Source organism: Scyliorhinus canicula, chromosome 19, assembly GCF_902713615.1.
Source record: "Scyliorhinus canicula chromosome 19, sScyCan1.1, whole genome shotgun sequence".
NCBI classification, from domain to species: domain Eukaryota; kingdom Metazoa; phylum Chordata; class Chondrichthyes; order Carcharhiniformes; family Scyliorhinidae; genus Scyliorhinus; species Scyliorhinus canicula.
Window position 1 is genome coordinate 33,108,384 of NC_052164.1, and position 27,554 is coordinate 33,135,937.

Sequence of the window (27,554 nt, forward strand, 5' to 3'; positions counted from 1 at the left end):
TAAGACATGCAAAGAAATCATTACATATTGCTATGGATTTAAATATGGCAAACTTGCAAGGGTAGTAGGATATTAGGTTTCCTTCCATCAAAGACCTGTTTCTCATGGGACTCAACAAAGATGTTTCCGAGAACTGAGCCTGGGGGGGGGGATCTCATTTGGGCATACTTCTTCAACGATCATTCGCTAACCAGTATGATTGCCACCTAAGAAACTCTCTGGTTGTTCATGGGTTCTGTCGGCCATTGCTTTGAGCCAAATCCTAGAGCCGCTCTTCGACTGCACAATTGACGTTTCTTTTCTGGGAGGCGGGATCAGTTCTTGGACTCTAGATTGCTGATGTTCCTCTCTCAGGCTCATTTTACGGGCCTGCTCTTGCTGTTGGGTGTCCTCAAAGAATTGTGTTCCTTTAATCAGGGGGTTCCTCCAAGTAGGTCTCTTCTGAGTATGATGAATGGAGGATTTTAGGACTATTGGTGTCTAAATATTGGTTTAATGTAAGGATTAAAAACCTGGGGTTATAGTATGTTTGACTGCAGTGGTCATGGTTTTTGGGAATGCCTGGGAGCTTCTAGGAGCCAAAAGGTGAAATTGACCAAAGGATTGTGCTTTTTCAGTCTTGTGCTAATGTACTGTGGTTTGACTGGGTCAAGTCCCTGGGGAGTTAATGTACTTCAGGCTGCAGAGGCAATTTTTGTTTTACCTTGGGAAGATGAGGTAATTGCTGGGGGGAGCCAAGGGATGTAGAGAGACATTTTGAGAAGGGTTTAGAGAGACTTGTGGTGAAGGTTTTGTAGAAGGCTTTGGAGAGGGAAGAGGTGACGTCTGTCTGTCTGTCTGTCTGACATGAGTCAACAATTCTCTTGCAGTAGTTATAAAAGAGAAATAATATTTAAACTAGAGCAGTCTTGTCTGGGGACAAGAGAGAATCTGAAACACACCAGGAGAACCAGTTTTCTTTAAAGACATGCAGCCAGAGTCTGAAGGGGTACTAGCAGGAGTTACATCAAAGTATTACTGCATGCCATGCTGATTTTAAGATAGATTTAAGAGCTGTATATTTCTTGTTGTTTAATAGCATAATTGTAAGCTGTTCTTTTTGGGTATGAAGTTAAGTTTTGATATTGTATTCTTAATAAAGTTTAAAAAGCCCTATTTCTTCACGCAATTACTTCTGGAGCAAATCATTCTTTCTGCATAGTCGTACAAATAAACTAAAATATTGGTGTTTCGGTCCATTATCCTAACCAGGGATCATAATAGAGCAAGGGTCTCCCAGGCATTGACATCTGTGTTACCTTTATTGGTTTAAACCTTTTGAGGTGACTTTAAAGCACTTCCTTTGTCCTCGTCTTGTTCAGGAGCCTTCCTTGAGCTGCAAAGAAGATTTCCTTTGGCAGTCAGGACTCTGATATCTGAAGCACATGGTAGGCCCAGCAGAGATTGTTTTGAACGATCATGGCCTTGATGTTGGTGCTGTTGGCTCCTTCAAGGACACTGATGATAGTACCCCTGTCCTCCCAACTGATATGGAGAATCAGTCTCAGACAGCATTGATGGAACCTCTCCACGGCCTTGAGGTGGCATCTGTATATAGGTTTCTGAGCCATTTAGAAGAGTTGGGAGGACAGTGCCATGTACACTAGGGTATTGGTGTCAGCATGAATGTCGTGATCGTCAATGACTCTTGGGTCTTAGGCGTCCGAAGGAGGTGCTCGCTGATTGAATACGATGTTGAATCTCTGCATCAATGTCAGTCTTGGATAAATGGTGACTCCCCAGGTAGAGGAAATGTTCCCCTGTTGATCGGGTTCCCCCGTTGATCTTGATGGCGGGAGAGACTGGATCTTGCTCCGGGTTGGTTAAGGTTTTACATTTAATTTGCTGACATGTAGCTGAGCTGGCTGGATGCAGTTTTCCAGCCAGGTAGGGGACAGAGCAGACTATTTTTAGGGTATCCTTGCTAGCCCTTTCCCCATGTTGGGTGAGCAGAGTGGATCCTGAAGAAGACTACTTGGGTGTGAAGAAAGCTGCTGAAACGCTTTCCTCTTCCTATTCTAAGAGCAAGATGACCGAATCAAGCTCGACATATGTGCGGGTTCAAAGCTCAGGTCTTCCAGATCTTAATGTCGTGTCCTGTCACGTCTCGCCGATCGCCACGGGGCTCGTCTATGAGTAGGGTGTGTTGGTTTCCTCTAGGTAGACGCCAGGTATGGGATATCTTTAACGTGGGTATGCCATTGCGCATCAGTTGGTACATGGTCCTTTAAAGAGGGTAGAGCTCCCTACTGCTTCAGCCTTCATCTGTCATCGCACCCATTGATACCATACAAGTATCTTCCATCTGATCTGCCCTTGAGGACTTGTTTTGGATTGGGCCTTGTCTGGTACCTCTCCTCCCGCCTTAGTGTCATGGATGACCTTGCCAGGATTCCAGACTGCCAATGCCATTTCTCTTGGGATCAATGGAATGTTCAAACCTCATGGCAATCCAAGGAAAGGATTTGGGCAAACGTAGTGCGTTAAAGCTGAACTCAGGTGTGCGCATTGCTGAGTTCATAAGCTCAATGAATACTGATTTATGCAATGGTAGCTGGTCTAGATTGTCAGGGTTTAGTGCTACAGTACAAATATGTATGGCTTTCTTAAGTGCAACATTGATGAATCGGCTAACAATATCAAATGATCACATGGATGCAACATTGTTGCCAAGGTCTGTATGGTCCTTGCAAATGTGAAGGAATCCTTCACCATGTATCTGGAAAATTTGTTGAAAATTGATTATACCTATTTATCCAACCATTTGGTCAATTCATTCTGTGTAGAACTGGTCATGGTCAAGATGGGGCATAAAGCACCATCACTTTGGTAGAGGTGTTGATATGGAAAATGTACCAATCGGTCCACATGCCAACCAATCAGCACTCTTTCTTGGGCAATATAAGCGTTGGTATTCTTGTGATTGTCTTGAGTGCAAGACAGAAAGCTTTGAGAAAATGTATTTTTTAAGGATACTCCAGTTCTGTACTTCCAATCTACTATAAATAAATAATTTACTAGGGCATTGTAAAGCCGTAGTTTGGTGAATTATTTTCATTAACCTTTTGAAGCTAATTTGGAACTAATATTTTTTTTTTTATTTTGTTAAATTTTCTTTCAATACTAAATATATCTTCTGACATATATTGTGATTTAGATGTTATTATTCCTAGTTGTAGCCACTACTGTTTTACCCTTATTGTTATTAGAAATGACCTATGAGCTCCAAAGCTTCATCTCTTTTAAAAAAAAAAATTTTAAATTTAGAGTACCCAATTCATTTTTTCCAATTAAGGGGCAATTTAGCGTGGCCAATCCACCTACCCCGCACATCTTTGGGTTGTGGGGGCGAAACCCACGCAGACACGGGGAGAATGTGCAAACTCCATACGGACGTTGACCCAGAGCGGGATTGAACCTGGGTCCTCGGCGCTGTGAGGCTGCAGTTCTACCCACTGCGCTACCGTGCTGCCCTAAAGCTTCATCTCTCTTGCTTCACCTGCAGTTTTTAAGTCATTCCTTTGCTGCAAATTATTGGAAATTATAACAGATTTGCAACGTGATTGGTGTTCATTCAGGAAACAAGATTTATTAGAAAGTCCTTCCTGGGCTCGAAGAGAAAGAGACAGATTGACTTAATTTATAGCTTATTAATATATCTTAATGCGATATTTAAAAAATTGCACTGTCCAGAATGTTCTTTTTAAGTTTAAAAAAAAAAAAAAATCCTACTGGTGGCATTGTTGTGTAAGGAGATAGTTATAGAATGTGCAAACCGTACTGGGCCTGCATTTACTTGTGAAATAAAAAAAACTTAATCCGCAAAATTATTGTTATGGGTGGATGGTATCTCATGCAAAGAAAAAGTAGCTTAAACAGTGCCGATGAAGGGTAGATCTGTGAATTAACTAAACTGGGTACTGAAAATCTTATTGCCAACAATAGGTATATAAAACACACTAAGCAAACCTTCACATAATCAGGTATGGACTTGTAAATAAATCTACTATCAAAATTGGGGCGAGTGGGGGGAGGGGGAGCTTTACTCAGAAAACACATGCTTAAGTTGCAAAGTTAGACATTAATTCAAATAAGTTCTTTTGAGTTGGTAGCCTACAGTGGAAATTTTTAAAGTATACCACTTCCACTTAGTGCAAGAAACAACATTTAGATTTTGTTGGTGTTGCAGTACATCAGTCTGTTGGTTGTTTGTGGTCCTGCTGACCCACAGATAGATAAAGCAAGGGAGAATGTCATCATTTCAGTGGGTGTTTGTACCATTTTTATTCTGGTCGTTGTTCCAAGAAAAACAATAACCATGCACCGCACAGCTGTAAATCGTTAATCTGCCAATGTATTAGCACAGCTGTTAAATACAGTAAATGAGTTGGGTGCATTTAACTGCTAATTTTTGTGTCTAGGACTACTTCAAATACTGCAATTTAATCTCCCTACTTGGCTTTTTATGCTGGAGCCGTTGCGCCTTCCAATGCTGGCTCCAGCAGGGACAATTCCATCACAGGCAGATCCCCTTCTCTCGTCATGAACTGAAGGCATGTGTCTTAACTCATTGTTTTACATGGAGCTGTCATTCTCTAAAAATGCAAAGCCTCACCCCACTGACAGTTGTAACCATCCTTCGCCTCCCACCACATCCAACACTGTTTTTCTCTCTCACTGACTGACTGTTCAAGCCCCTCCCTCACACCTGCAATATTTAGTCACCTGCATTCCGCTTCCTCGCCCCATGAAAATGATCAATCCCCTTGAAAATGATCAATCTCCTTGCATTCTCAAAAATGCTGATGTGGACTCTTCTGTGGTCGTCACAAAGGAGTCCGAGATTCCAGAATGTGAGTCAGGGGGGAGGGGGGGGGGGGGGGGGGGGGGGGGGGGGGGAAATGGGGATGCGGGAGGGGGTGTGCAAAACAGCTCAACGTCTCGGTGGAATCAGGAATCAAGAACCATAATTAATGGAATCATGGAGCAGTCCGCACATTGTTAAACCAACAATCGGAACTTTAAGCTTCTTGGGTAGGTATCGTGGATCTGTGTTGTTGGGACTTCCTCAGGGTCCTGATGTGCACCAATGGCTAAGTTGAGTTGGAGGCCTTTCTCCCTCTATTGTAAATTTGAGCAAGAGTAGCTTAATAACATGCACAGAACATGTTATGGTGAGGTACATCATATCAGATCATTTGATCTAGTAGTATTGCAGAGTCCGGACTGAGTGCTGGAAAATGGGATTAAAATAAATGCTTGATGGTCTGCGCAGATGTGATGGGCCGAAGGGCCTCTTTTTCTGTGCTGTAAAATTATGACTGACTAAAACCTGATCTAAAAGCCTGCTGAACTGTTGAGCTTCAAATTATGTCAGGATGCATTAAATATTGCACTTGGAGCAACATAACCACAACTGATCATCATAGTTAGGATAATATCATATATTAATAATAAAATACTGTGGATAAGAACATAAGAATTAGGAGCAGGAGTAGGCCATCTGGCCCCTCGAGCCTGCTCTGCCATTCAATTAGATCATGGCTGATCTTTTGTGGACTCAGCTCCACTTTCCGGCCCGAACACCATAACCCTTAATCCCTTTATTCTTGAAAAAACTATCTATCTTTACCTTAAAAACATGTAATGAAGGAGCCTCAGCTGCTTCACTGGGCAAGGAATTCCATAGATTTACAACCCTTTGGGTGAAGAAGTTCCTCCTAAACTCAGTCCTGAATGCTGGATATGTGAAATAAAAACAATGCTAGAAAAACTCAGCAGCAGTATATTTATTTTCTGCAGGAAATGCAATGTCTTTGTGAGGGTTAGTGTACTGAAAGAGTGAAGTGATATAAATATATCATGACTTTTTGATTTTTATTTGCACATACATTAAGTAATTGTCAATTCTGAGGTTAGCATTGTCTGATATAGTCACATTACAATTACTCGATTAACTATTTGGTGGGAACATGAATCTAGATTCTGTTTAGTGAATAGCTAAGCAGATGGGCTATGGGTAAGAGTTATTTAATTCAATTTACAGTTAAATTCACAATGAAGTAAAAGAACAAAGGAACAGAAGTAGGCAATTCAGCACTTCGGGCCTGCTCCACCATTTAATCAAATCATGGCTGATCTCTTCCTGGTCTCAACCACCCTACCTGTTCCCCATATCCCTTTAACCCATTAAAAAAATCATCTCCTCCTTGAAACTATTTAATGATTCAGATTCCTCCGCACTAGGGGGCAGCGAGTTCCACAAATTCACCACCCTCTGCAAGAAGTAGTTCCTCCTCATCTCGGTTTTAAATCTATGGCCTCTCCACCTATATGACATCTCATTCTAGATTCCCTCCTAATGGGAAACATTTGGTCTACGTTTACTTTAGCAATCCCTATTAGTATTTTATGTACTTCGATCAGATCCCCTCTCATTCTTTTAAACTCCAGCAAGTATAAGCCCAAACGGTTTAATTTCTCCTCGTACATCAACTTTTTCATCCTCAAAATCAATCTGCTGAAGCTCCTGAACTGCCTCCAATGCCATCACATCCTTCCTCAAATAAGGAGACCAAAACTGGACACAATACTCCAGATGTGGTCTCACCAACACCCTATATAATTGCAATAACGTGTCTCTACCATTATACTCCAGTCTTTTTGCAATAAATACTAGAAGAAACATTAAAGCAACTGAAATCTCAATCTATGTGCTGAACCTTATAGATCTGGCAGGTGATGAAATTTACCTTTGGATTGCTTAGTCCTCATGAGTTGGGTCTGGGTTTTAATTAGTGTCATATTATTCAAGTTTGAAGTAGATTTTGTCAGACTAAACATGTCGTAAACATGTTCCTTTTGTTGTCCTCTTGTTATTTTCAGTTAATTCAGTAGCTATTAAAGGTACTAAAAATTTTATTTACTAACCTTCGTGCTGTTTTTCACTGGACCTGTTTGGCACCCTCAAATGCTGAATTTGCTGAGCTTGTTGCTGATTTGAAGATCTTGACCTGATTCATGACTGGCTGGAGTTGTCAGTGGAACACAACCAATGTTTCTACTTAAGCAACACCGCTTTTAAAGCTTGTTAAGAAGTGAATTAGTCAGTGGGGAAGATAAGCACAAGGTACAGGAGGCCATTAAGTCCATTGAACTTGCTGCATGTTTTCACCATGGAGCTTGTATCTTTTTAATTGTAATTCCCTGCCTTTTCTCCATAATCCCTTAATGCACTTATTTTCCAATTAAGTATTTATCTCCTTTTTAGCTGTCTTAATTAAATTCGCATCTGTGGTCTTTTGGAGCGGTTTCTTCATTCTCTTAGCCATTTGCAGGGACATATTTATTTTTGGATTTACTTTTAACTAGCTTAACTGGAATTTTATGATATCCTCTCTTGGTCTACATAAGGGAAGAGCCATTTAATTCCTCATCTGTCAATATTCTTTATTATTTGAAATGTCGCAATTATATAAACCTTCAGACACCTCATCTCTGGTGAATATACCCATTTACACATGCCCTTTTTTTGAGTTCTGTCATCCCAATGTTTCTAGTGCTGCTAGATTGTTACTGAAACCTCATACATTTTTCCAGCAGTTGGGTAAACTTGGAGCAAATAACTTTTCAAATGTAGTCTGTATTGCTTCCTTTCTGTTATGTGCTGTGAGGAGCTCTCTTGTACTGTTTGCATTTTTTTTGATTTTGTTTTGACCGGAAAACTGGGATAACCAGACATTCAAAAGTCATAGAATCATGGGGGCCATTTGGTCGATCAAATCTGAACCGATCCACTCTGCCCTACACCTGTAAGTCCATAACCTAACCTGCACATCCCATGATGCTAAGGGGAAATTTAGCAGGGCCAATCCACCTAACCTGCACATCGCGGGACTGTGGGAGGAAACTGGAGCACCCGGAGGAAACCCAGAAAGACACTCGACAACGTGCAACTCCACACGGACAGTGACCCAAGACCGGATTTGAATCTGGGTCTCTGGTGCTGTGAGGCAGCAGTGCTAACCACTGTGCTGCCGTGTTGCCCTCTTGTCTTTGGGAGGGGTTGGTTTAAGATTTGAGGTCAAATGATGACATCTCCTTGAATATGTCCAGCCAGAGTTGTCAACGCTATGAAGTCATTGGTTGAACCAATGATACCCTGATCAATGAACCATGGATACTCTGATCTCATTGGTTGTCCTTTGAGATTGGCCCAAACCGCTGACAATCACCCTCGCATCCACCCATGCCTGAAAGGTAGGTGTAAATAAAGTTAATGCAGCTGAAGACACTGCTGGAAAATAGACAGATGAACACAAAAGTTTCACAATTAGAGCTGTCTCATTGAGGACCATTTTGGGTAGAAAATCTGCCATTGAGAAGAGTTTCTCTGCATGCGGAAGTGTCCCAGCCCAGCCACTTAATGATAGGCTGCAGTGCCGCACAAGAGGGTTTTTTTGGGAGGGGTTTTACGAAATGAAGCGTGAGATAAAGGGGAGAGGAAGTGAAGAGAAGCTGATGTTGTATGAAAAGGAGAGGGAAAATCTGCAAACCTGGAAATTGAGTTATTTTGAGCACATAGTCAGGACATCGGTAAAGTAGTAAATCAGGATGTCTGGTCACCGTATTGCAAATTGGCATTAATCACTTTTGGAGATCTAAATTTTTTGATAATCTAGAACTTCTTCCCACCATCCCTGTGTTTTCCCACTTTGAATTTAAGGATGACAATCCAAGAGAACTACTTCAACGGGTAACATTAAAACTGTATCTACCTTTATTTTGTATGCTAGTTTTAAGCTATGCCCTTACCTGTTTCTCTTTACAATTGACTGCAACTTAATCAATTTGGATATACACCACCCTTTGGACATGCCTGCCTTAGTAGCCTGTGCCGAATTGTAATCTTGACCTGTTGGGTTAGTATTTAAGTCTCTATTTGCATTACGGGAAAAATAAATTCCACTAGCATGTCTCTGAAACTGATAACTTGTTTCTGTCACCTAAATATTTTGAAAAATGTAGTCTGCCATGTTGGTTCGGCACTATGCCAAGGAATGTTGAAAGTATTTTGTCTGATTCCTTCATGTTATGAAAAGAGAGAAATGGTGGAGAGATGCTATTTTTGTCTTCGGAAGGACAAAGTACTTTATCCTCCAGGTTACTTGTTTTCTGACTATGAAAAGGCAGAAGTGTCTCAACAGGTCACTTGTAAACTTTACAATTTGAGTAACTTTTGAGAAAGTGATATAACTGTCCTTTTGTAGAAAATGATACCCTTTCTTGGAAAGTATTATTCAAATTCTTAAGTGAATCTCATTTTGTTATGCAAAGCAGCAATCTTTATCCCTGCTGATGCTCTTGACTCTGGTTTTGTGTAAGGCAAGCTTTATATTGACATGCATAATATTAGCTTATTGTCACAAGTAGGCTTCAATGAAGTTACTGTGAAAAGCCCCTAGTTGCCACATTCCGGCACCTGTTCGGGGAGGTTGGTATGGGAATTGAACAAGGTGCTGCTGGCCTTGTCTGCATTGCAAGCCAGCTGTTTAGCCCACTGTGCTAAACCAGTATATATCTGTGCTGTGCACCTGACTGGAGTGGCGTTCTGCTCTGTAATTACAAGTGTTAGGCAGGTTTCAAGACCGCATTTTGCAATGTTCAACAGACTCTTAAGTAGTACGGGGATACCGCTTTCTTATCAATGCTTACCTTTATCTGTTTTTCTTGTGCTGCATCTTATGTCTGCAATGCACTGCCTGAAGGGGTGATGAAAGCAGAATCAAAAATAACTTTCAGCAGGGTATTTGCTAAATATTTGAAGCAAAGAAAAAAACAGGGTTCTGGGGAAAAGCTAGGTAAATGGAATTGAAAGCAGAAAATGCTGTTATGTACTCAGCAGACGTCTGGTGGCATCTGTGGGGAAAGAAACTGAGTTAATGTTCTGATGAAAGGTTACTGACCTGAAACATTTACTGTTTCTCCACCACAGACGATACTGTCAACCTAGCTGAATATTTTCAGCATTTTCCTGCTTTTAATTCTGTTTTACAGCACCTGCAGTATTTTGCATTTGCACAAGGGAATGTGACCAACTGGATAGTCCTTTCCAAGAGCTAATATGGATACAATGGCTGAATAATCATCTTCTGTGCCTTATATAGTTGATTAAAATACAAACATTTGTGGGTTTGGGAATTTTATGAAAAAAACGACATTAAACCTTAATATTAAATTTAGTAGGTTAAATATCCATCGCTCAATTACTCTATTATGATAGCACTGCTGCCTCACGGCGCTGAAGTCCCAGGTTTGATCCTGGCTCGGGGCCACTGTCCTTGTGGAATTTGCACCGTCTCCCCGTTTTTGCGTGGGTTTCGCCTCCACAACCCAACGATGTGCAGGGTAGGTGGATTGGCCATGCTAAATTGCCACTCAATAGGCAAATAGGAATAGGGTACTCTAAATTTAAAAAAATATATTCTATCGTGGTTTTCGACTTGTCCAGCATGTTTCCACAGTGGTTAAAATAGGAAAGTAATACAACTATGAAAACAAACTGGCAATGCTGTTAGGACTCACAGGATCTTGGGTTATGTCAATGTCAGTTTCTAGTGCAGGGAAATCCTGTTTTGTAATACAACATGGTAGGATTTTGAGTTTCATTTTAAACATGACAAGGTTGAAATGAAACTCCCGAATTTTGTTTTTTGGGCAGCACGGTAGCATAGTGGTTCGCACAATTGCTTCACAGCTCCAGGGTCCCAGGTTCGATTCCCGGCTTGGGTCACTGTCAGTGCGGCGTATGAATGTTCTCCCCGTGTGTGCGTGGGTTTCCTCCAGGTGCTCCGGTTTCCCCCCTCAGTCCGAAGATGTGCAGGTTAGGTGGATTGGCCATGTTAAATTGCCCTTAGTGTCCAAAATTGCCCTTAGTGTTGGGTGGGGTTACTAGGTTATGGGGATCGGGTGGGGGTGTGGGCTTGGGTAGGGTGCTCTTTCCAAGAGCCGGTGCAGACTCGATGGGCCGAAGGGCCTCCTTCTGCACTAAATTCTATAAGCAAGTATGCATATAGTGTCTCAATTCCGGCTATCCAAAAACCTGTTGGTTGTGTGGAAACTGGACAAATGCATCAATTTAATTGTTAATAAATAAATAAATAACTTATCAGGGTGCTGCATTGGTGCTGTTGTGCACTAGACTAGTTATTGGCCATGTGCGCCATTCCTTCACTTTGAAGCCTGAGATACACTTAACCTCACCTGACCCGATTTGTCCTGAATTCAGCACAGCCTGTGTGTCACCCGTACTTAGCTTATTATTTAACTTCTTTTCAAATGTTATTTTTAAATTGTTTTTCAATAAATAAACTTATCAACTTGGTTTCATGCATCCTATTAATTGAATTAAGGTTTTTCTCTGAAACATTACAAGCTCCTGCAGGGGCTTGGTACCAATGTTGCTGGTTTTGAGGCACTGAATAAAATCCGCCATAGTCCCCGAGGACCATAGGCTGCTCTCCCCTTTTTGAGAGAGAGAGAGCTGACGGTAGTGATTTAACCTAATTGCCCCTCACCCGAGGTGTGGTGACCGGGTTGAGAAGCCAGGACCTTCATGGATAGCCTCAGGTGGCATGGGAATTTAACCCGTGCTGTTGCTTCGCTCTGCATCACGAACTAGCCATCCACCCAACTGAGCTAACTGCCCCTATACTTGTATGAAGCTGTGCCTAATGTGCCAGCCGTGTTTGTTTGTTGTGCCATTGCATCGGAGTCCGAAGTTTCAAGTCTTGCCCAAAAGCTTGAGCACAAAATCACGTTTGAGCACTATCTAGGCTAACCTTCCAGTGCAGTATTTCCCATGGATTAGTTTATAAGAACAAACCTGGTTTTCTAACACAATTTTAATTGTAGCAGTAAACCCATTGATTACATTTATGCCATATCTTGATTTTTAAGTGAATAAATAAATTAATATTAAATAAATATAATTGAAGTCTAATTTAACAAATTAATGAAATTTTGTTAAATAAATTTCAATCAAATAAATTAAGCCTTTGTGAATTAAGAGATTAAGCTGCTTATTTAGGGAGCAACATAGAGTGCCAAGATGTGAGTCAAATTATGTTCTAATGTTACAGTTTGATTTAGTTCTCAAGGCCAAGGTTAGGAATTGTTTCAGTTTTGTACTGGGTTACTGTCCTGCTTTGTTTTCTGCGTAAGCGAGGGCAGAGTTGTCAGTGTGATTGAGCGGTAATGATTGCATATGTATGCAGTTCAGAACGGCAACAGCAACACTTGAGGGCAGTAATGATGTCAGAAACTTTGCTGTGAACCCAATGGAATAATCCTGGCTTGCGAAGCAGAAGGAATGCCCAAGACACGGGAGTTCTCATTGTAATATATGACAAGTTGACTTTTTACCCTTGGTGAAAATGAATTATTTTATATATATCATATATAAATTTTACTTCCAGAGACTTTTTTTATATAGTGGACGAAGGACCAACCCGGTTGCTGAAAATGACCTGGGGCTGGAATTAGTTCCTTTTTAATGATAGCGAAATGGACATGAACAACTTTTCATTATTTAGCAAGTGTGATCTTTGAACCTCAGATTTATGCCAAATGGACATCTTTACATAGGCTATGCAATGCAGAAACTGGCCATTCGGTACAAATTGTCTTATGGTTTATATTACACTCAAGCCTTCTTCCATCTTTTCTCATTTAAATATACCATTGGAACCATCTACTGCTTTCACCCTTAAATGTTTTGTCTAGCTCCACCTTAAATGATTCTATGCTGTTTGCTTCAACCACTCCCTGTGGTTGAGAGTTCTTTTTAGGTGAGAGTTTTTTCTAAATTCCCTAATTGATTTCTTGGTGACATTAAATAAATAGGTGAAGAGTATAATTACTGTTCATTATTGTAATGGAGATATTCAATAAATGGTGTTTTAGATCAAGAATTTCATCTCGAGTAATTCTCACTCTAATGGTATTGTAAGATGCTATGAATGTTCTACACTAATGAAACATTTGTCATCTTAAACACTCTTCAAAAAGAAATCCAAATGGACCTGATGGATCAAAAGGATTGTGAGACATCTTTATTAAATACAGATGAGTGATGCACCTTACTGTGAAATTTTAGCTGCAAGCTTAAGAAAATCATACTGATGTATATATAAATTCAGTAATTGTTTCTTTAAGGGTAAAAGGGCTCTAAGCCTCTAAGCACTGCATTATGAATAACAGTGTTGTTCCTACATTCTTGTACAATACTTGGAGCAAAGTAAATTTCAATCTGAGAATCTTCTGAAATTTTCAGTAAGAAGCTGATGATCTGATTTTTGAACTGAACAAAATAACGGGGAAGGCATATGAACTTAGAGCTTGGATTAGTACCTAGAACGGTGATGTTGTTGCCATTACAGAGACCTGGTTGAGGGAAGGACGGGATTGGCAGCGAAACGTTCCAGGATTTAGATGTTTCAGGCGGGATAGAGGGGGATGTAAAAGGGGTGGCGGAGTTGCCCTACTGGTTAGGGAGAATATCACAGCTGTACTACGGGAGGACACCGTGAGGCTATATAGGTAGAGATCAGGAATAAGAAGGGTGCAGTCACAATGTTGGGCGTTTACTACAGGCCTCCCAACAGCCAGTGGGAGATAGAGGAGCAGATAGGTAGACAGATTTTGGAAAGGAGTAAAGCAACAGGGTTGTTGTGATGGGAGACTTTAACTTCCCCAATATTGACTGGGACTTACTTAGTGCTAGGGCCTTGGACGGGACAGAGTTTGTAAGGAGCGTACAGGAGGGCTTCTCAAAACAATATGTAGATAGTCCAACTAGGGAAGGGGCTGTACTGGACCTGGTATTGAGGAATGTGCCTGGCCAGGTGGTAGAAGTTTAAGTAGGGGAGCATTTCGGGAAAAGTGACCACAATTTAGTAAGTTACAAGGATAAGAGTGGTCCTAGGATCAATGTGCTAAATTGGGGGAAGGCTAATTATAACAATATTAGGTGGGAACTGAAGAACTTAGATTGAGGGTGGATGTTTGAGGGTAAATCAACATCTGACATGTGGGAGGCTTTCAAATGTCAGTTGAAAGGAATTCAGGACCGGCATATTCCTGTGCCGAAGAAGGATAAATACGGCAAATTTCGGGAACCTTGGATAACGAGAGATATTATAGGCCTCGTGAAAAAGAAAAAGGAGGCATTTGTCAGGGCTAGAAGGCTGGGAACAGACAAAGCCTGTGTGGAATATATGGAAAGTAGGAAAGAACTGACGCAAGGAGTCAGAATGGCTAAAAGGGGTCATGAAAAGTCATTGGCAAAATGGGTTAAGGAAAATACCAAGACTTTTTGCATGTACATAAAAAGCAAGAGGGTAGCCAGGGAAAGGGTTGGCCCACTGAAGGACATGCAAGGGAATCTGTGTGGAGCCAGAGGAAATGGGCGAGGTACTAAATGAATACTTTGCATCAGTATTCACCATAGAGAAGGAATTGGTGGATGTTGAGTCTGGAGAAGGGTGTGTAGATAGCCTGGGTCACATTGAGATCCAAAAAGACAAGGTGTTGGGCGTCTTGAAAAATATTAAGGTAGATAAGTACCCAGGGCCTGATGGGATCTACCCCAGAATACTGAAGGAGGCTAGAGAGGAAATTGCTGGAGAGGAAATTGCTGAGGCCTTGACAGAAATCTTTAGATTTTCACTGTCTTCAGGTGATGTCCCGGAGGACTGGTGAATAACCAATGTTAATCCTTTGTTTAAGAAGGGTGGCAAAGATAATCCAGGGAACTACAGGCCGGTGAGCCTTACGTCAATGGTAGGGAAATTACTGGAGAGAATTCTTCGAGACAGGATCTACTCCCATTTGGAAGCAAATGGACGTATTAACGAGAGGCAGCATGGTTTTGTGAAGGGGAGGTCGTGTCTCACTAACTTGATAGAGTTTTTCGAAGAGGTCACAAAGATGATTGATGCAGGTAAGGCAGTGGATGTTGTTTATATGGACTTCAGTAAGGCCTTTGACAAGGTCCCTCATGGCAGACTGTTACAAAAGGTGAAATCACACGGGATCAGGGGTGAGCTGGCAAGATGGATACAGAACTGGCTAGGTGAGAGAAGGCAGAGAGTAGCAATGGAAGGGTGCTTTTCTAATTGGAGGGCTCTGACTAGTGGTGTTCCGCAGGGATCAGGGCTGGGAGCTTTGCTGTTTGTAGAGTGTATATATAAATGATTTGGAGGAAAATGTAACTGGTCTGATTAGTAAGTTTGCAGACGACACAAAGGTTGGTGGAATTGCAGATAGCGTTGAGGACTGTCAGAGGATACAGCAGGATTTAGTTCGTTTGGAGACTTGGGCGGAGAGATGGCAGGTGGAGTTTAATCCAGACAAATTGGAGGTAATGCATTTTGGAAGGTCTAATGCAGGTAGGGAATGTACAGTGAATGGTTGAACCCTCCAGAGCATTGACAGTCAGAGATCTAGGTATACAGGTCCACAGGTCACTGAAAGGGGCACCACATGTGCAGAAGGTAGTCAGGAATGCATATGGCATGGTCGGGGCATTGAGTATAAGAATTGGCAAGTTATGTTGCAGCTGTATAGAACTTAGGCCACACTTGGAGTATGGTGTTCAATTCTGGTCACCGCACTACCAGAAGGCTGTGGAGGCTTTAGAGAGGGTGCAGAAGAGATTTACCAGAATGTTGCCTGGTATGGAGGGCATTAGCTATGAGGAGCGGTTGAATAAACTGTTCTCATTGGAACGACTGAGGTTGAGGGGCGACCTGATAGAGGTCTATAAAATTATGAGGGGCATAGACAGAGTAGATAGTCAGAGGCTTTTTCCCAGGGTAGAGTGGTCAATTACTAGGGTCATAGGTTTAAGGTTCAAGGGGCAAGGTATAGAGGAGATGTACAAGGCAACTTTTTTTACACACAGGGTAGTGGGTGCCTAGAACTTGCTGCCGGAGGAGGTGGTGGATGCAGGGACGATAGTGACATTTAAGGGGCATCTTGACAAATACATGAATAGGATGGGAATAGAGAGATACGGACCGAGGAATTATATAAGATTTTAGTTTAGCTGGGCAGCATAGTCAGCACAGGCTTGGAGGGCCGAAGGGCCTGTTCCTGTGCTGTACTTTTCTTTGTTCAAAGGTGCAACCAAATTCCAAGTTCAACGTACAGTGAAAATGTGATGACTGCTAGACACTGACCACCTTTTGGTAATTCGCTTTGAATTTGTTAATCAGGTTATAAGTTTCTATTTCTGATGCATTTGAGTAGCTATAACACAAAATAGAAATTGGTATCAAATTCAGCATTTCAGTTCGGTCATGACTGACCTGGGAAATGAAAATTTCTGTACTATAGTTGTGGAATGCATTTGAAGTTGGGGAAGAGAAAGCTTTACTTTTGCATCTATCTGTCTGTGCTGCGGAGCCCATGAGGCTGAAGATGCATAATAGAAAAGGACATTGTTTAATATCCCAAGATTCACTGTCCTCACCCATACAAGTGGAAACCAGGAGAATTGGAGTGAGCAATGAAGTTTCAAATATAGTCACGGTACAGAAGGAGGCCATTCGCCCCATCCAAGCCTGCACCTCCACCCTATCCCCAGTAACTCACCTAACCTTTTTTGACACTAAGGGCAATTTAGCATGACCAATCCACCTAACCGGCACACCTTTGGACTGTTGGAGGAAACCGGAGCACCTGGAGGAAACCCACGCAGACATGGGAGAACATGGCAGACCCCGCACAGACAGTGACCCAGGCCGGGAATCGAACCTAGGACCTTGGAGCTGTGGAGCAACAGTGCAAGCCACTCTGCCACAGTGCGGCCAATGTTAAATGAACAAACGATGAATGAATAATTTATATTCCCCAAAAACTGATTGTCTGTGATTACTGAAAATGATATAAGTGACATGGCTTCATTTAATTGTGGACATATTTGCTTCTTTGAGGTCCTATTGCAAAAGCAAGCCGTGACCTGAATTTCCTTCCCTTTGCAGCAGTGGCATTCCAAATGGTAGTAATTACAACACTTGTTGGGATTGGCACAGTAGCAGTGGTTAGCATTGTTGCTTCACAGTGGCACAGTCCAAGTTTGATTCCTGGTTGGGTCACTGTCTACACGTTCTTCCCGTTCCTGCGTGGGTTGTCCCTGTTGCTCCGGTTTCCTCCCACAAGTCCCGAAAGACGTGCTTGTTAGGTGAATTTGACATTCTGAATTCTCCCTCCGTGTATCCGAACAGGCGCCATAGTGAGGCCACTAAGGAATTTTCACAGTAACTTCATTGTAGTGTTAATGTAAATCTACTTGTGACAATAATAAAGATAAAGATTGTAAAGTACTATTTATTGGACTTTCACAAAGGGTATTAATTTACAATCAAATGAATTAGGAGCATGAGTAGGCCCATTGAATCCTGACAGTGCAGAAGGAGGCCATTGGGCCCATCGAGTCTGCTCCGACCTTCTGAAAGAGCTCCCTGCCTCGGCATTTTCTCCTGCCCTATCCTCATAACCTACATATCCTCCACAACTTTGGACTGTGGAAGGAAACCAGACACAGGAAACTCACACAGACACTGGGAGAAACTCCTTACAGACAATTATCCAAGGCAAGCATCGAACCCTGATCCCTGGCGCTTTGAGGTAGCAGTGCTAACCACTGTGCCTCCCTCAGTCCTTTGGGCTTTCCCCATCATTAAGTAAGATCATGCCTGATCTGATTGTAACTTCATCTCCACATACCTGCCTCGCCCAATAACCTTTCACTCCCTTGCTTATCAAGAATATATCTACCTCTACCTTAAAAATATTTAAATACACTCCATGCACTGCTTTTTGAGGAAGAAAGTTCCAAAGAGACCCCACTTTGAGGAAAAAATTCACTTAACCTCCGACCTAAATGGGAGATGCCTTATTTTTAAACAGAGCTCTCTAGTACATGATACTGCCACAAGAAGAAACATCCTCTCCACGTTCACCCTGTCAAGACCCCTCAGGATCTTGTATGTTTCAATCAAGCCATCTATTACTCCAGCAGCTACAAGCCTAGCCTGTCTGATCTTTCTCATAAGACAACCTGTCCATTTGCGTATTAGTTTAGTAAACCTTTTCTGAACTGCTTCTGACACATTTACATTCTTTGTTAAATAAGGAGACCAATAAAGCCCACTACTCCAGATTTGGTCTCACCAATGCAATGTATGACTGAATCGTAACCTCCCTACTTTTATATTTAATTCCCCTCTCAGTAATTGATAACATTCTATGAGCTTTCCTCATTACTTGCTGGACCTGCAGACTAACCTTTTGCGATTCATGCATTGACCCCATGACACCTCTTCATCTCCAAGCTCAGAAATCGCTCACCAATTAGATAATGTGCTTTTTATTTTCCTGCCAGAACGGACAATTTTATACTTTCCTAAGTTATATACTTGAGTGTGTTAGGGTGTGGCAGCTATTTTAATGGCAGCCAAATTGAAAAAGAATATACATTAGATTTCAGGGTGACTTAATATAATTAATTAACCAAGTACCATTATTTTAGAAATTAGACATTTTAAAAATGGCAGTAATTAGTTTGGTTTATCACAAGTTTTTACTTGTTTAAATTGCTATAATAGTAGAATTCAGCTTGTATTACGTATGCAGAGTCTGATAAAAATCTTTGGAATTGACTACAATGGGAACCAGCCATCTGAATGCTGCCTTGTCTAGCTGTAAGCTGTTGTAATAAATCAGACTAATGCTTTGAGAAAGGGTCTATTTAGGAGCAGCAGTGAAAATTCATTATTCCGTTCTGTAAACACCAGATTGCCTGCTTAGTAAAGTCAAAGTACTCTATATAATTTTTGCTGAACTATTTAATATCTGCTTCAAGTATAAATTTGTATATGTTACATGTTTTGGTTATGTTATGCAGATGATTAGTTATTGAATTATTTATATTCAAATTTTTTTCTAATTAGTGCAACATTTGCAGTTTCTATGATGTTTGAAACTACTTTCTAAATTACTTAAATTGCCATGTCACATTGATATGGGAGCATTGTACGTTTGGGTGGTGAGTGTGTGCATGGTTCCCTCTGAAGGCCTGCTTGTATAGGGGTTGGTCTAAAAACTAGATATATTTTTGTTCAGAAAGATGCAGCTTTTTATCAGTAAACCATTTGACTTTGAGACTGATGTACAGCTGAATAACATTTTTGACACACGGGGGAAATGCAGAATTTGGCAGGATTGCTTTTCCTTGACCGTTTTGATGAATTACCAGTTACTTCGGTCTTTTATGCTTTCTGCAAAGTGGATTCAATGAAGTTGCAAAGTTTTTTGCTTTCTGAGGGCAAAGTAGATAGAGTTGTGGTGCTGTAGGAAGGAAAATCATGATTAGGTTTAAAAAAAAAGTGCTCAATGTTGTAAATCACCTTGGTCCATCACATCTTAGTAGAAAGTGTACACTTAAAGCAACCAAAAAAATTAATATGTAAACTGCAGATTAAGAGCCTGTTTTATATTGTTTTTAGTGTTCAAAGCACAACATTTGAAATTCAGTGTCTTGGTCTCTTTAAATCATTGAAATATCTTGCAAGCCTTGGTATAGTGCAATTTCTCCAGCTGGTCGGGCATAAGCACAGGGATCTAACATTGCACCTCTCAGCAGATTGTCCATAGAGTTCAAGCGCTACTCCAGGAATGTGAATCATCTAAGTTGGCACTTTAATGCAACAGAAAGCACTTATGCATTGTTGGAAATACTATCCATCAGCTGATATGTTTCACCTGATTAATAGTTGCACTGCCTGCCATTAATTGGTTCAATGATGCATGTTCTTCAGAGCACCCATAATTTTATTGTCATGATATGCAGACACACACACACAATGATATACAGGCAGGCACAGACGAGCAGCTAATGGACGCAGAGAACAGGACATGACCAATAAGCAGGCAGGGCACTCAGGGGTGGGATCTGACTATAAAAGACAAGAGGCACTGACACTCCACCTCTTTCCACTGATCAACAACTGGCGAGTCCGTCAAGGGTGTTGTTACAATCTCTCACACCTCTACCACGCGGCGAAGAGCTAGTCTGGTTCAGCCAGACAGCGTGATTACACTTAAGTTAGCACAGTCGAACTCACCGAGAACTGTGCTAACTGCGTTATTAGTTCAATAAACCTGATTGAACTAACTTCAAGGTCTGGAATATCTTTTTGATCTAAGCTGCATCCAGTTGCAGCTCGTGTACCTAACACTAGATAATCTTATGAAGGGATTTTTTTTGTTATGAAGACTGCAGCATGTAACCAGATTTCACTCAAGTTATATTTCAGTTTTAAGGAAGAAAATAATATGTGGGATCTATGGCTGTAAAATAGAGGTGTAAAGTATAAAAACAGATTATTTGTGCTTACATAGAAACACAATATACTCTGAGTATTCTGTCTAAATAGATGCCAAGGAGAGGGGTGCAGAGGTGATTTACTGGAGGTACCAGAGATTAAGGAGATGAGGGAATGTTCTTAGATCAGAGAAGGTTGAGAGGAAACAAGGAGAGAAACAGTTTTGCACTGGAAAGAGCTGTGGTAGCCACAGGGACGTAGATTTAAGATAACTGACATTATCCTGGGGGATATGAGGTTATGCAGAGAGTGCTGGAAGCAGACTCCATCGTACCTATCAAAACAGAATTGGCTATCTAGCTAAAAGGAGAATTTGCAGGGCTCTGAGAAAAGAGGGTGGTGGGGTCAAAGTAATTGCATAGTTCTTTGAAAAATCTGATACAACCATAATGGACCAAATAGAATCGTATAGGAGAATCCAACTGAAAAATATATCCAATTTTCGTTGTTATTTGGTATAGGTATCTTATTGTGCCATACAAACAAGGGAAGCTGCTAAGTTCTTGAATTTGTTAACGTGAACTGAGTTAAAACAGGGCTGTTAAGGTAGTGAAGGGATTCTTCAACCTTTGCGATACAATTGCTATCCAGTAATCCTAGGTTGACCTGCTTATGTGCAGGTATCTGGGATGGGATAAGGCTCGGCTGTAAAATCCTTTCTCTTGGATTTGTTGTTGCTTCCACGATTCAGAGGCATATCCGTGAAGAATAACTATTTTGACAAGATCCTAAAAGATTACTGCTTCAGCTAGGGTAGCATATGTCATCCATGAAGGGGTTAGTGCTGGAAGTTACCTCCTGAGAAGTTACACAATGTCAGGCCCTTGAAACATGTATAGACCAAGAGACATCAACCTGAACTGCTCTGCTGGCAGCTGAATTGCTACATGCAACTGTGCTACTTTGACACCAATAACAAACCTAAGTAAGGTCCTCCTTGTTCCTGCATTTATCATCAATTGACATTGAGTTATTGTACAAATAGAATACCAAGTAGAATGGTGGACCTGACAAAATACAAGAAGCACGTTGTGGGTTGTTTGTAACAAGGAATGTGATGCCCACAATAATGAAACCTCAGAGAAAGTGGAACATTTGCAAGATTAACCACGTAGAATATCTCCAAGGAGAATGCAAAAACTGAAGGGACTAGTCAAGACCAATAGGGTGTTATCACATGAACAATGTATTAAACCTGTTTTGGAACTGTTAAAAGTTTGCTACCTCATCCAGATTCATGACCAATTTTGAAACTAGCTGTTTATTCCTGAGATTTTTCATGAATCTTCAGGAAGAGAGGTGTGAGGGTTGTTACATTTTTTGTAACCAGCTTGTGTAGTGACTTTCAATAAAAATAGAAGATGCTTCTCTGTGCTCTTAAGATATTTTTGGAATGCACTAGGTAGACTTGGTGAATTATATTTCTCCAACTGGCAGCTCAGCTTAAATTGCAGGCCTTAGGAGTTAGGAGCATTGAATTCTGCAATATTCGTTTGACCTTTTTAAGATGACATGTAAAATAGTAGCTATTAATTGTTGGAACATAATTGTTTCGTTGGAATTTTATTCAAATAGGGCATAATTTGTAATTGCAGCAGATGCTTACCTTAAATATAGAGTTGGGATTTTCTGGAATGGATCTCAGCGATCATTGGGATCGTCAGTGTTTCTGCTATTGTCTCATCACCTAGAAGGGGAGGAAGTTCTGATGAAAGAGCCATCCTCCGGCTGCTTCTGGGATCTCAGTAGCTGGTTTCAGGGTAACGGGTGGCTTTGGAGCTGAATGCTTGCTGGCTCATGGTTGCAGATGGCTTGGTAACAAATGAGGGGAAGAAACTGTGTTTAAAATAGGGAAGCTCTCACTCAAAGGAACTTCGTGCTTTATTGCCTAAATTCATACATGCTGGAATGATTTCAGATGCTCTTACCATGGGTTGCCAAGCTACTATCTGGCATGACTAATACCCATGGACAAGTTGCTTGTTAAAAAAAATAAAATTAAGCCAGTTGAGCAACTTTTTTTTTTTTTACACAGGCATGGTTCTATCTGAATATTGCAGTGACGTTTCCCACAGCAAGCCATTGCGTTGAAGCACGCAAATACGGTGATAAATCAGGAAAGGTGAGTTTTATTCTACTGAATATATATAATATATTGCTGAAGCCGGAGAAAGTGATGTTCATACCTTTGTTAGATGTGATTTAATTATTGAAGCTGTCAACCATTTGTGGAATTTGTTTTTCATAAGTTCACCCCAATTTGTACGATAAAGTATACAGGTGGGTGTTCCTTTATTTGACATTGCCCGCAGCTGCAAAGATGTGAAAAATCAATGTTGAAAATTTAGAATAGACTAGCTTTCTCTCCTATTATTTTGTTTTTTTTAAAGGCTGCTATCTCGCAGGCCCAGAGCCCACTTCTTACTTAAGCTGCCAACTACTGTACTCTGCTTGAATGAAAGGACACAGAAGATGGTCATATATCCTATTGTACTTAATTCAGCCAAAAATGCTTTGGAAAAATCTTGTCCTCCACCGATATTAGTTCATAACCCAGCAATTTGTAGTGATCGAGAGGTGATATGAATTGCGATTTGCCACAAATTGCTGGGTGATTTGTGCTGCATTAACTGAATGGTGCTGTTTATCTCGAGGGTTTGTAACACATGGGGAAGTCAGTTGTGTGGAGGCTTTGGCAAACTTCATCTTGAGTTCAGTTTGGGGCACCAAACCTCAGGGAAAATATATTAGCCTTAAATGGGGATCAGTGCAGATTCACCAGAATTTGAACAAGGCCTAAATATAATTGAGGACATAGAATTGGCTTGTATTCCTCTAAACTTTGAAGAGGTAGTCAAAATTATTTGTTGGGGTGGGGGGCTGCTGCAAACAACTTGTTTTCTCTGGGGGATCTAACACATGGGACACCAGCTTAATATTGAAGCCTGGCCATTTAGGAGTAAATTTAGGAAATGTTGCTTCAACAGGTTTTGTAAATTTGGGAACCCCCCCTGATCCCATGTATATTGGAATACTGCATATTTCGAGCCTCTTGTAGATCTTTTGTTTGATGGAATTAAATGATGGAGCAAGTTTCAAGGAGTTAAATGGCATACTCCTGTTTCTATTTGTTTATGTCACACTTCAGTTTTAAGTGTGTCTACACTGATCTGTACGCTGCCAGGAGGAAAATCAAAAGATGTGAAAGAAGAGGGTTAGATGAACACAAAGCTGCAATTAAAAGCTTGTGGAGTGTGCATTTAAACAAGTACTTTTGATATCATTGCCACGAGTGTTTAGAAGGTACAAATTTGACCATTTAAAATATGATCTTCCTGACCGAGAGAGAGACAGTAAGAAACATTATTATTTTGTTTAAATGTTGGGTTTATAATGTAAATCTGGTACATTGTTGGCAATGTTGTCACACACACACACTTAAATCTATAAGCAATATGCATGATTTTATGTCTACCTAAAATTTACTTCAGTCATTATAAAAGGGAAGGAGCAGTGAAGCCTTTGCCTCAGAGAATTTTATTATCGAGTGGCCCTGAGAGAGAGTGCTATGCCATGCATTAACCTTTTGGTAAACGACCAAGTACTGCCAGAGCGGATGATAGATTTAAAAAAAATGCTAGTCGCTTCAATATACATAGTGTGTTCTTCATACTCAGGCTAGGGATACTCAGGGATACTTCATACGCAGCACGGAAGCATAGTGGTTAGCACAATTGCTTCACAGTTCCAGGGTCCCAGGTTCGATACGCGGCTTGGGTCACTGTCTGTGCGGCGTCTGCACATTCTCCCCCTGTGTGCGTGGGTTTCCTCCGGGTGATCCGGTTTCCTCCCACAGTCCAAAGATGTGCAGGTTAGGTGGATTGGCCATGCTAAATTGTCTTTAGTGTCCAAAATTGCTCTTAGTGTTGGGTGGGGTAACTGGGTTATGGGGATAGGGTGGCGGTGTGGGCTTGGGTAGGGTGCTCTTTCCAAGAGCCGGTGCAGACTCGATGGGCCGAATGGCCTCCTGCACTGTAAATTCTATGATTCTATGATACTCTTGGGTTAATTTCTGAATCAGTGTCCCATAATGTGGTGTAATGGTAGAAAATTAAATGCAGTGGTGCTAATAGTTTTAAATTGTCACTACAGAGGAGAAAAACTGAAAGACTGCAGATTTATAGGGAATATGAGTTCACTGACGGGATGTGCTGCATGAGGGATTAGTTTACTGAAGTACTCTGAATTGTCATCATACTGGTGAAGGTATTTTGAGAGACATCTGGGCTACCACAAAAATGATATGAATCAAATTCTACTTAAGTCACATTTATTTTCTGTTAGATTACTTTATTGCTAGTTTGGAATACTAATTTGGTTTGGTTAGTACTTGACCTCTGAACCAGATTGATTTTTGCAGACCATATTGAAATCCATTGCAGATCCCAACAAAGAAATGGATAATTTTACTTTTTGACTAATTAAAACTTCCTTTGAAGGTAGTGCCAAATATGGTTTTATTTTATATTTGCGCTTTGTCCAATCTGTTTATTTCAGTAGTGGATAATGAATAACAAAAATAAATGCTCTCATTCTTACAAAACATTGCATTCTAATTTTGTTATAAATATTGAAGAAACATTTTATGTAGAATGAATTTTGTGTTTGAAGGAGTGATCTTTCATTTTTGAAGCGAACATGACCACTATACTACAGGTACCCAAGATAATGTGTTCTCAGTGGAAAAGCCATGGTTCTTTATGGTAAAATTGCAGTTATTTGTTGCTGTCCCTTTTTAGAGGAATTCACTTGACAAAATTAATACAACCTGCTTAAATATCAATTATTTTATTGATAGTTAAATCAGAATCAAAATATATTGCTAAAGATTTATTATAAAGTCATCTATTATATACAGTTTCCCCAGTCAGACCAAGACCTAGACAAAAGGATGTTTAATATAATTTTGCTCTCTGGTCACAAAATGGTTCTAAACTAATTACAATAGCTTTTCATTTGTTTCGCACTTAAGGTGCTGGAAAATGCTTCATGACTTGTGTGGTGGATTTGGGAGATTTGAAAACCTATGGATCTCAATATTTTTGACTCCCTTTGCTGGTAGAAGTAAATACTTTAATTTTTGTGACCACATAGCTTCACAATTCCCATCAGATAATCCAATACAATTTTTAAAAAAATTGTGAAGCAGACCGATATCTGCAGCCTGTAATACATGCCATTGGACTGAATGGTAATTTACTGAAAGTTAGACGGATTAGATCCAAACTGTGCCATGCAGGTTCTATCTTGACTGCATCAGAGTTCTGGAGAGATTGTTCTGAGACCTGCAGCCTCGCATGCATTTGTCAATTTGGTGTGATTTTACCAAGGCCCTGTATAATTGCAGCAAGACATCCTTGCTCCTGTACTCTAATCCTCTCTCAATGAAGGCCAGCATACCATTTGCCGCCTTTGCCGTCTGCTGTACCTGCATGCTTGCCTTCAGTGACTGGCGTATGAGAACACCCAGGTCTCTTTTTACATTTCCCCCTCCTAATTTATGGCCATTCAGATAATCTGCCGTCTCATTTTTGCTACTAAAGTGGATGATCCCGCATTTATCCAAATTATACTGCATCTGCCATTCATTTGCCCACTCACCCAACTTGTCCAAATCACACTGAAGGACCTCCTTTCAGCTCACCCACCCACCCACTTGTGTCATCTGCAAATTTGGAGATATTACATTTTGTTCTCTCATCTAAATCATGAATATATATTGTGAGTAGCTGGGGTCCTAGCACCGATCCCTGCAGTACCCCATTAGTCACCTCTTGCCAATTTGAAAAAGACCTGTTAATGCCTACTCTGTTTCCTGTCTGCCAACCCGTTTTCTATCCATCTCTGAACACTACTCCTAACTGCATGGCACTTTAATTTTACATGCTAATGTCATGCAGCTTTGTCAAAAGCCTTCTGAAAGTACAAATATGCCACATCCACTGGCCCCCCCTCGTCAACTCCACTCATTACATCCTTGTAGATTTGCCCAGCGTGATTCCCCATCGTAAATACACGTTGACTCTCTCCGATCCTGCCATTGTTTTCTAAGCATGTGGTGACAATAGTTTATGATTATTGCAAAATATGGGATTCTTGAAGATACACTTAAAATAAATCATATTATGTTTTAACGGCAACTGATCTCGCAGTGAAAACTACTCTCATTTTGTGAAAAAAAAAATCTGATTCTTCCACCTATTCAAAGAGCTGTAAACACTTGCATCGAATAACTTTGTAAAATTAGATTTCATAGTCTCACTTTGTGAGGCACAAATTAATATAAATTTAGATTCAAAACCTTGCAGCTATCACTGATTTATTTCTTTCAAATTCCACTTTTCATTTTGTGTATTATTATTATTTTTAAAATAAATTTAGATTACCCAATTCATTTTTTCCAATAAAGGGGCAATTTCGCGTGGTCAATCCACCTAGCCTGCACATCTTTGGGTTGTGGGGGCGAAACCCACGCAAACACGGGGAGAATGTGCAAACTCCACATGAACAGTGACCCAGAGCCGGGATCGAACCTGGGACCTCGGCGCCGTGAGGCAGCAGTGCTACTCACTGCGCCACCGTTCATTTTGTGTATTATGTTCGTTAATGCACAATCCCGTGGTATTAAATAACAAAATAATGACAGATTTATTAAATACTTGGTATCAGTTTTCACAGTGGTGAAAGAGGATACAATACTGGAGATAGAATGAATCTAGGGAAGAAACTTTCTGCAGTCAATATTAGTTTATAAAAAGTAATGATGAAAATAATTGGTCTTGGGATAGATAGATAAATCTCCAAGGTCTGCTGATTTTCTCTCCAGGTTATTAACTGAAGTAGCTGAAGAAATTGTGGAAACGTTGATGATCTTTCAATCCCCTCCTTTTGTTTTGAGAATTGTGCTGTTAGACTGGAAAATTGCTAGTGTCACTCCATTACTTAGGGAGGGTGGGAGGAAGAAATCGGATAAATATAGGCCTGTAGTTTGTCAGTTGTGGGGAA

The 27,554-nt window shown here is 40.7% G+C and overlaps 1 protein-coding gene across 1 annotated transcript in view; it reads left to right on the forward strand.

The window, feature by feature from the left end:
• The window catches only part of LOC119953941 (speckle-type POZ protein), a 138,340-nt gene that overhangs the window by 25,398 nt on the left and 85,388 nt on the right, over positions 1-27,554 (forward strand). Inside the window, exon 2 of the mRNA XM_038778645.1 lies at positions 22,525-22,611. The gene's annotated coding sequence lies outside the window, so the exon portion shown is untranslated. The remainder of the gene's footprint in view (positions 1-22,524; positions 22,612-27,554) is intronic.